This window comes from Chlorocebus sabaeus, chromosome 16 (assembly GCF_047675955.1).
Source record: "Chlorocebus sabaeus isolate Y175 chromosome 16, mChlSab1.0.hap1, whole genome shotgun sequence".
NCBI lineage: Eukaryota > Metazoa > Chordata > Mammalia > Primates > Cercopithecidae > Chlorocebus > Chlorocebus sabaeus.
Window position 1 is genome coordinate 14,438,422 of NC_132919.1, and position 10,742 is coordinate 14,449,163.

Consider the following 10,742-nt stretch of genomic DNA (forward strand, 5'->3'; position numbering starts at 1 on the left):
AGAATTTTGGCCATTGGGAAAAATAATAAGGTGGTATCCTAGGAATTCACTTGAATATTATTTGTTGTTGTTTTTAGAGATATTAAAGAATGTTTCTCAACTGATGGTAATAATCCAGGAGAAAGAAAGATATACAGAGAGTAAGAAAATTCTTGAGAACTAAAGTGTATGTGGGATCCAGAACATGATGTCTTTGATAAGTGGAGTTAAAATTTCTCACAGTAAGAGAAAAAAGGAATGGAACCAGAGATGTCTACCTGTGGTTTTTTTTTTTTTCTCTTCTTCTCTATGAAGTACAATGGAAGTCTGGGAGTGGCTGGAGTGGGTGGGGAGGATGTTGGTTTGAGGGTCAAAGTAGCCACTGTGGAGAGTGGGAGGGAGCCCAAATGAGAGAAAATGGAAATGGGAAGCACTTCTGAGTGTTCCTATGTTAATTATGTGGCAGCACAAAACCTGCTGCTTAATCTTTTTGTTAAATATTACCTTCTTGTTCTCATTTATTTTGTTCTTCCATAGGAACTTTCAAATAATTTTGTCAAGTTCCAGAAACAATATTTTGAGGTCGGGGGGAGTTGATGGAGTTTGCATCAAATTAATGTATTATTTTGGGGAGAATTGATGTCTCTACAATAGTAATCCCTCTACCCCAAGAACACACCTCTGTATTAGTCCATTTTAATCTGCTATAACGAAATACCCAAGACTGGGTAATTTATAAAGAAAAATGAGTTTAATGGACTCATGGTTCCACACGGCTGTGGTGGCCTCACAATCATGGAGGAAGGTGAAGGAGGAGCAAAGGCACATCTTACACGGAGGCAGGCAAGAGAGTGTGTGCAGGGGAACTGCCTTTTATAAAACCATTAGGTCTCTGAGACTTATTCACTATCACAAGAACAGCGTGGGAAAACCCACCCCAATGATTTAATTACCTCCCAGCAGGTCCTTCTCACAACATGTGGGGATTTGGGGAGCTCCAATTCCAGATGAGATTTCGACCGAGACATAGTCAAACCATATCAACCTCCTGAATATTTACTCCAGTTTTCTTGGGTGTCCCTTGGAAGAATTTTATATAGTACTTATTTCATGGAGCTGCTGCACTTTTCTGAATAAAGACTCAGGACACTTTAATTTTTCCTGTTGTCTTTCATTATCTTGTCCATTTTGTCTTTTTTTTCTTTAAAGTCTGTTATTGTATTAGATCATTTTTTTGTGCTATTATTTACTGATTTTTTTTTGTTTTGGAGGGAAATTTATTTAGAACACAAATCGGGTGATTTCTAAAACGTATGCATTTTCTGCATTATATCTTCATTGTGAATAAATTGTTACATTTAATGCTTTTTTCCTTCTGTTATAATTTGTCCATTTTGGTTTTTTTCTTGTCCATTTCACCTTTTTTTCTTTAAAGTCTGCTGTTGTATTATATCATCTTTTGTGCTATTATTTATGAATCTTTTTGGTTTTGGGGGGATATTTATTTAGAAGACAAATCAGGTGATTTCTAAAATATATGCATTTTCTGCAATGTATCTTCATTGTGAATACATTGTTGCATTTTATGCTTTTTCCTTCTGTTATAATTTGTATGATACTAATTTTGGGTCATCTGACTTCTCTCAGTTTACATTTGCTTGATGTATCTGTACTCATTTTTTGTCTTTTGTTGTTTCTGTGTTGCTTTGTTTAGTCCTGAATCCTGCACTCTCTATACAATTGGATTGCATTTCTTTTGATAAATGAAAAGAGGTTAGTCTGTAGCTATTTATTGTAACAACCCATGTTTGATTTTATTTTTTCTTATATTTTTCTTTCCCTATTTTGTGTGTTTTTTCTTTTATCTTTTGCTAAACTGTTATATGACATCCTGATTCTATAGGGTACTTTATGTTTGCAAGATTCTTTTAAAATTTATATTTCTCTAATGATCTGCATCATAAATGGCAGAATTTACTGTTTCCCTCTATGAAAAATTGACCTTTTTACTTTTTTTCTTTTTTTTTTTTTGGTAGAGATAGGGTCTCACTATGTTGTCCAGGCTGGTCTTGAATGCCTGGCCTCACGTGATCCTTCCATTTTGGTCTCCAGAGTAGCTGGGAACAAAGTCATGTGTGTCACTGTGCCCAGCCAGGACAAATAGACTTTTTGAATGTTTCTACTTCATCTCATCTTGCCTGAAAATCTTTCCTGATTTTTCAATTTATATTCTATGATTTTCCACACAGATAGTCATTATAAAATCATTGTGTATTCCTATGTAACCCTTATGCCTTCATTTGCAAAATTGTTTTATATTTGTAGTCTAGTTTTAATTCCATATTTTATTGGTTTTTATGTTCTCCCACCATTTCTGTTAATACCACAATGTTCCCATTCTATATTTTCATATATCATTTGATTATTGGTTTATGTCTTGGTGGTTTTTAGAAGCAATAGCACATAGACGATACTATTTTATTTTATTTATTTATTTATTTATTTATTGAGACAGACTTTCTCTCTTGTTGCCCAGGCTGGAGTGCAATGGTGTGATCTTGGCTCACTGCAACCTCCACCTCCTGGGTTCAAGCGAATCCCCTGCCTCAGCCTCCTGAGTAGGTGGGATTACAGGCGCCTGCCACTACATCCAGCTAATTTTTTTTTTTTTTTGTATTTTTAGTAGAGATGGGGTTTCACCATGTTGGTCAGGCTGGTCTTGAACTCCTGACCTTAGGTGATCCATCAGTCTCGGCCTCCCAAAGTGCTGGGATTACAGGCATGAGCCACTGGGCCCGGCTGATGGTGCCATTTTAATTTTTAATTCTTAATGCTACCACATTTTAATTTTTCTTGTCTTTCCTTATCTTGTCAATTTCTCCTTTGTTTGCTTTAAAGTCTATTATCATATTGTATCATCTTTTGTACTGGTATTTATGGGGTTTTTAAATTTGTTTTTTGGGGGGAATTTATTTAGAACACAAGTCATGTGATTTCTAAAATGTACTCATTTCCTACAATAAACATTTTTTGAAGTTTACTCTTCCTTGTGATGTGTAAAGGCCTGAACTCTTTTTCCTATAGAGCTGAATATTTGTGTAAACCTCACATTTAGCTGGCTTCTTAAATGAAAAAAATGTTTATTCAGGACTGGTGTTTTCCATAAATCAGGTGGATGGATTAAAAAAAAAAAATGCTTTTACTCCCACCTAGTTGTTAGAATTCTCTCAAATAATAAGATAAGGGCTGGCAAATGTTTATCATTCTTTCCTTGCTGGAAAGAATGATTTAACATCTGCGATTTCCCGAAGCGCTGATCTGTTACTTCTTTATGTTTCTGCTCCTTCTTATCTGTCTGTAGCACTCAGAAGTGAGAACATTGGTACTTACCCCTTCTTCTTTAGCCATTGTCCATTATTGGGTATCATGATTCTAAAACAAAGGTAGAAGGATGTTGTTGGGGTGGATGATGGGATGGCTGAAGTAGAACTTACCTTAGATAATACTTGTCTTGTGGAAAGAAACAGGTTTTCAGTTTTCTGCTTAGTACAGGCCTTCTACCCCTGAACTGGGCAGTAGATAGTGGGGGAAAATTAGTCTCAGCTTTACTAATAAATTTGTTTTATTTTTTTGAGACAGAGTCTTGCTCTGCAGCCCATGCTGGAGTGCAGTGGTATGCTCATGACTCACTGCAGCCTCAACCTCCCCAGGCTCAGATAATCCTCCCACCTCAGCCCCCTGAGAAGCTGAGACTGCAAGTGCATGCCACCACGCCTGGCTAATTTTTGTATTTTTCTGTAGAGACACAGTTTTACCATGTTGTGCAGGCTGGTCGCGAACTCCTGGGTTCAAGGTATCCTTACGTCTTGGCCTCCCAAGGTGCTGGGATTACAGATGTGAGCCACTGTGTCTGGCCAAATTCATTCGTTCATTCTTGAATAAGAAAATACCTCTGCAAGTGACAGGCTGCAATTTCATCTTTGCTCCACATGTCTTATTCCTTGTGGAATTTTTCTAGTACGTGTGCTGCCAAAGCGAGCACTAATTGTGGAATTTTTCTAAAAATCTCATGATAATTTTATTGGCAGCTAAGTTTCTTATGTTTTAGGAAGTCTTTTTATTTTAAATAATCTAGTCTTCATGATTTTGATCAGAAAACAGAAGATTCTCACTTGTGAACTTCTATTGAAATTTGAACTTAAACTGGAAGTCCAAAATCCTCTTTTCATACTCACATTATTAACAGTAGAATCTTAGAGTACTTACCGCATTATTTCCCCACCTTCAGGGATAAATTCAGGGTCAGACTCTCTGTTTATTAACTCAACAGCCATTCCCAATCTTTCCCCCACATTTCCCAGCAACTAGAATTGACCCACAGCTGGTCAATGAGATATTAAAGAACATGCATTTGGAGTTTCTGGCAAAGATTTTCCTCTCTAATAAAATGAAGGAAATACAGAGTGGGATTTCTGACCTCATTACCTCCTTTTCTGTATTTAATTTTTTTATAGTTAACAAACTTCATTTTCTAGTATAGTTTTAGATTTACAGAAAAATCGAGCACATAGTACAAAGAACTCCGTATACTTATCCCAGCCCAAGCCTGTCCCTTGCCATCCTTTTTATCATTAACATCTTCCATTAATGTGGTACATTGGTTAAGATTGATGAGCCAATATTGATACATTATTATTAAAGTCCAAAGTTTACATTAGGATGCACTCTGTGTTGTCAATTCTATGGGTTCTGCCAAATGCATAATGCCATGTATCCACTATTTTAGTGTCATACAGAATAGGTTCACTGTCCTAAAATCCTGTGTGCTCCACCTATTCATTCCCTCTCGCTCCTCCTGAACTCCTGACCACACCGATCCTTTTACTGTCTCCATAGATTTGCTTTTTTCTTCTTTTCAGAATGTCATATAGTTGGAATCACACAGTATATGAGCTTTGCAGGCTGCCCTTTTTTATGTAAAAACATGTACTTAAGGTTCCTCTATGTCTTTCTGTGGTTTGGTAGCTCATTTCTTTCTTTCTTTTTTGGTAGCTCACTTATTTTACCCATTACATGGATATACCATATTTTGTTTATCCATTGGCCTGTTGAAGGCCATCTTGGTTGCTTCCAGCTTTAGGCAATGTTGAATCATGTGGTTATAACATTCATGTGGAGTGTTGGATGTTCTGTTGTGAGAAGGCGATGCATGGAACCAAGGCAGCCGTCTTTTTACCATGGGGTGAAAATCGGAGGATGAAAGTGAATATGCGAAGGATGCAGAGTGGAAGGCAAAGAAGAACTACATCCTTGAGGATGTGTGTGAGACAGTGGGCCAATCCCAGGGTTCCTTGTCAGGTAAGCACTAAGCATCTCCATGAATTAAGCTACTGTTAGTTAAATTTTCTGTGAGCTGCAACAGAAATTATCTTAACCAATGAAAGGGCTAGTCCATGCCATGATTTATCCGGTTAGCATATTTTATATTCTACAGCACATTTTAATTTATCTTTTAAGGTAAAAGAGGACTTCACTATTGTGTATTTTTAAGCAAGAATTTTTCTGACTTTTTATATAACAAGAGTCACATCCAGATATTTTACTCTAAATTTTAATAGGTGGTAACTCATGTGCAGTAAATATTAAATTGCGATGACTAATACAAGAGATTCACATTCCAACGCTCACATTAGTTCTTGAGAATGTTAGTTTTTAATGTGGCTGGATGCCTCTGTCTTTTCTTCACTTTAAGCTCAGTTTCTTTATCCTATGCCTCGTGAAAGGAGGGTGACTGTCTTACTCATCTTCACAAACTGGAGTCTGTCAAGCAATCAGTGAGTCCCCTTGAAATACTGAGGCACACTAAATTCATTAAAAGTAGCCATCCAGAAGGCTAAAGGAGACAACCTTCAGTGATAAGAAAGAAAATCAGACTTGTAACTGCCACCTGATGAGCAATCTAATTTTAAAAGCATCGACATTCTTCATAAAAAAAATCGTCAACATTCTTCCAACAGTTATCTCAACACTAATCTGTACTCTGAACAGCCTAAGTCTATTACGATCATGCCTTTGTTAGTCAGTCTTTGCTGCTTCCAAATCACATCCATTTGCCAGGGTTGAAGCACTCAGTTTACCCCAACACAGACTTTCCAAATCCTCACATTAACAGTCACCTTCTGGATCAACACATGCCAAGCTGTCCTCTTTTTCTCTTACCAGGTTTTCAGACTTAAAGATCTTTGCATTCCCTAAATCTCCACTTCCTAAGGTTGAATGTCCTTTGTTTCTTTAATTGCTCTTCATGAGACATCATTTCCAGACCCTTGATTATCCCGGTCTCTCCTCATGGGGTACAATTTCTCCTGTCAATATCCTTTGTTCCCTGTGGTACTTGCGATTCCACGTGGTAGTGTCTTAGGCTGGGCTCTCCCAGAAGCAGCCCTCGGAAGAGGATTAAAATGGGGATGGGTACTTGGAAGGTGATCCCAGTAAGCATGAGTAGGAAGTGAGGAGGTAAAACAGGGAAGGGGAAGACACTAATACAGGCTGTGTTACTGAGCCTGTACTGCTATGAGCAAGGAAGGCTGGGGCATGTCATTCATGCTTCAGATCACTGGGACACTCTATAGAGCTTACTCTCAGAGTTGTCTCACCTATGGGTGAAGGAGCTGGGATATTTGTCCAGTCTCCTATCCATTATTAGTATTCTGTACAATCCAATAAGCACAAACAGTCGTAAACATTCACAACCTTTTCAGTGTAACCTAGGATTCTTTAATTTGTTTTTCTTTCTTTTTTTTTTTTTTTGTAGTTAGCTATTTAATGAGGGTCTTAAGACATTTAGAACACCAATTTGTGAGGATAAATTCCATTCGTCAGGGCAAACACAGATCGCAGGTAGCCCTGGAGCTGAGGAACAGCTTTGATTTTTGGTAAAATCTGTGAGTCCACAGCTTTCTGATCAATCTTACGCTGCTCTGTAATCTCGTATTTCTCTTTTTCTGTGTCGAAGATCTCACCTTCCTGATATCTGGGCTTCCGCAGCTGCGTCTTCTTGAAGTAAGCATCAGTAAGATGTTTTGGGATTTTGACATTGCTGATATCGATTTTGGTTGAGGTGGCAATGACAAATTTCTGGTGTGTTCTTTGTAGAGGAACTCGATTGAGGACCAGAGGTCAAGTCGCAAGTAACAAGCCACTAGCCAGCTGCTTCAGGAAAACCACCCCCTTTTGCCCCTGTGGCGTCCAGTGAGGATGATCAGAATGGTCCCGGGGGTAATACTGGCTCACAGTTTTCTCACGTGCTGACTGAAGGGTTTTTTGCCTTGGCTCAACAGCTTTCAAGGCACATCTTCAGTAGGATAATATCTAGGCATTTTGCGAAGTTTAACCACCCGGGTACTGCCGTTCTTATCACCACCCACTGGTTTTGTAAGAGTTGCAAGAACCTTCCCCTTCTTTTTCTTTTCAACCTTGGATTTAGCAGCTGAGTACCTCTTGTACATGGCCTTTCTGGAATACATGGCCTTTCTGGAATACATGGCAGATCGGGAACATCTGCCAATTCCTCTGACAAGGACAGGGTTGCCGCTGCCATGGGGCGTCCCCTTCTTCAGCTTCTTAGCCTTGAGGCTACCCTTTTTCATCTTGCCACCAGCATCAGCCTTCTTGGCTTTGGGTTTCTTCTCTTTCGTATCTGGCTTCTCAACTTCTTCACCCGCCATCTTGCAGGATGGGAAAGAGTTAATTTGTTTTTCATACTGCCGAATCATACCCTGGAGTCCTCCCAGATACACCGTCAGTGCAAACCCCTGGATTTCCTCGTGGATAGCCAGATCTCTGCCAACTTGTATATGAGCAACTTATGTATTTATTATTTATGCGTTTATTATTATGTGTCATATATTATATTATATATATTATTTACTTATGCATTGCTGATCTCTCTGATTTTGTTAATTGGGATGTGGGACTCCAACGTGTTACGATCACTCTTCAGCCTGCCATTTCCCGGCTTCAGCTTTCTGTTTCTTTGATTTCCTTTGGCATGAGGCACGTATTCCCTGTTCTAACACCTTCTCTTACCCGGTTACCTCCTGGTCAGCTCTCGGGTCTCAGCCCTGCCATGGGTCAAACAGTTAACAGTGCACATTTCCCGATGAAGCCTCACATATTAGAAAATGAAATGAGACAGCTGTCACAGACAACGCCCAGAAGAGCCATTCAGCTATTTTGCCTTCTAGTTGAAGAATTCAAGGAAACTAGATTTTTCTGTGTCAACGCTCACGACAACATCTAGATTTTCCATGCAAAGTAATTAAATTAGTGTACTTTGCAGGGTTGCAAATTTACTTGCACTGTATTTAGATGTGCACAGAAATTCTAACTTCTTTGTTTTCTATGCTGTATCTGGGTTTTCTCAGAATTTCCTCACCATGTTGGAAATAAGAGGAAAAATTAAATTTGCCAGTGTTTATTATTGCAGTTGTTTCCAATGTAAGTTGGTTTTCCAATGACTCAGTCTCTTCTGAGGAAATGCTTGAACTTTCAGATTGTTTTCTCTTTCTCCACGCTTCTCTCTTCCCTGATTAATGCCTCTGGGTGTGGGGAGGGCTGTGTGGAGCTGGGGCCCAGGATGGAAGGAGTGCAGTCCTCTCTGAGAACTGGAAACTGTTGACCTTGTGCCTGTTGCTACCTCTAGGATCTATGGTCTGGACCACAGACTTCCGGTTGGAGACACCCTGCACACTGCAGTCTCAGTCTTGATTCTGACCTCTGTCTGTCCACCAGCCTTTCCACCATCTTTGTATCCCCACAGTGGGTCACACGGAGCCTCAGAATTACTTGCTTTCTCTAAGCAGCCACAAAGCCTCATAAATCCAGCATTAGGTTTATCTACCCAGCCAGCTTCCTGCAGCAAGGTTGCCCTCCAGACTCCACACCATGCCAACATGCAGATGATGGTGACTTCTCTAACAACATCTCTAGGCTATGGCCTGGGTCTCCTAACATTCTTTAATTTGTCCGCATTTCTCTAGATATTTCTATTGTTTCCCCTACTTGAGGTTTTATTGTATGAAGGGGGAAGCAAGAGCACACACATCTGTCTTTCTGTCCTTTGTAGATGAGACAGTTAGTGCTTACCAAACATTCCATTCCACTCTCTTGTATGGTCTAGGTGCCTATTTGGGGTCAATTATCACCTCCAGGTTGATACAACTAAGAGCCATAAAAGAACAAGAAACGAACTTTTGTTGTGATGAGCCCATGAGATGCTGGAGTGTGTTACTGCTGCATGGAGGTAATCGCCCCACATAAAACACTATTTCCCAGTCTGCTGAAGCAAGAGGGATACATTTTATCTTCCTGTCTGTAAAGGAAATTCTCTGGTTTGTGTCTTCTGTTCTAGGAGGTGTGGTGCATTAAAGCTTCATTTGTGAGCCTTGAGGGGGTAAGATTCAGCCCCACTGGGACAGGTAGGTTGGACTTTGAACTAGGATTCATCCCCGTGACATATACTTTCATACCGAATTGCATATGTTTTTAGATGGCTTTCTGAACAGACACAAGGAGCTATACTGAGTCCAAATGCTGGAAATCTTCATGTTAACGGAATCATCAACGAGCCAAAAGGTGGTTACATCCCTTGCAAAAACATGCAAGGACTGTGTTATGGGCTTGGTGTTCCCCTAAGGCTGCTGAAGTTCTACCCCCAGCACCTGTGAATGTGATCTTATTTGGGGACGTTTTTGCAGATGATTAAATTAATTAAGATGAGGTCACTCGGGTGGCCCCGATCTAATACGACTGTGTTGTTATGAAAAAGGAGCATTTGGACACAGAGACAAACACACACACACAGAAAATGATGTATACACCCAGGAGAGCATCATGTGGAGATGGAGGATTGGAGTGATGCAACCACAAGCCAAGGAATGCCTGGAGATGCCTCAAGCTAGGCGAGAGGCCTGGAACAGCTCCCCTCTCGCAGCTCTCAGAAGAAACCAGCTCTGCCAACACTTTGACTTTGGGCTTCCAGTCTCCAGAGCTGTGAGGCAATATGTTTCTTTTGTTTCTGTCTCCCAGTTTGTGGTACTTTGTTATAGCAGCCTTATAATAAGTGCGGGATGATCCACACTAATTCAGGATAATGGTTACTCCAGGGAGAGAGGTGAAAAAGTGATGGGTAGGAGGGAGGGGCTTCAGAAATCTGTAACATTTCTTCTCTAGGAGAAAATGAGATCTGCACAGATATGGTAAAGTATTAAATATGTTTGATCTGCTTGGCGTGTACATGGGTGTCATCTTACCTAATGTATTTTTTGGTCTGTTTGGGATACAGCAAAAGCCCACAACAATTGGGATAGAAATGGCTGGGTTATAGTTCGCAGTCCTACACAGCAGGCTCTGCTTGGCTGCTTCGTTAACGTTGCATTCCACAGCCCTGCCTTTGTTAAACATGTGAATTTTCTGAACTCCCCAGAAATTATAGGGTTTTTCATAATATTCACCACCATTCATAATTTAACATGTGAAAAATGTGATTATACCTTTCCATAGCAAAACCAGCAACAGCAGTGGCAGTAGAAGCAGCCTCGAAGGCTACATGGGAGAATGGAAGCCAACAGCAAGGGCATTTTCATTACCACTGAGTTGGGCAGCTTCCAGTGGAGGCGGTACGAGACTCTCCCTTGTGGACTTGAAGCTTCTCAGAGCCTGCAGCGAGTGCTGGGAGTTACACTAGTTTGACAACGGATAGG

General features: G+C 40.0%; 1 pseudogene; it reads right to left on the reverse strand.

The window, feature by feature from the left end:
- Positions 1–6,822: 6,822 nt before the first annotated feature.
- Positions 6,823–7,706, reverse strand: LOC103242419 (large ribosomal subunit protein eL6 pseudogene; annotated as a pseudogene).
- Between the last annotated feature and the right edge of the window lie 3,036 nt (positions 7,707–10,742).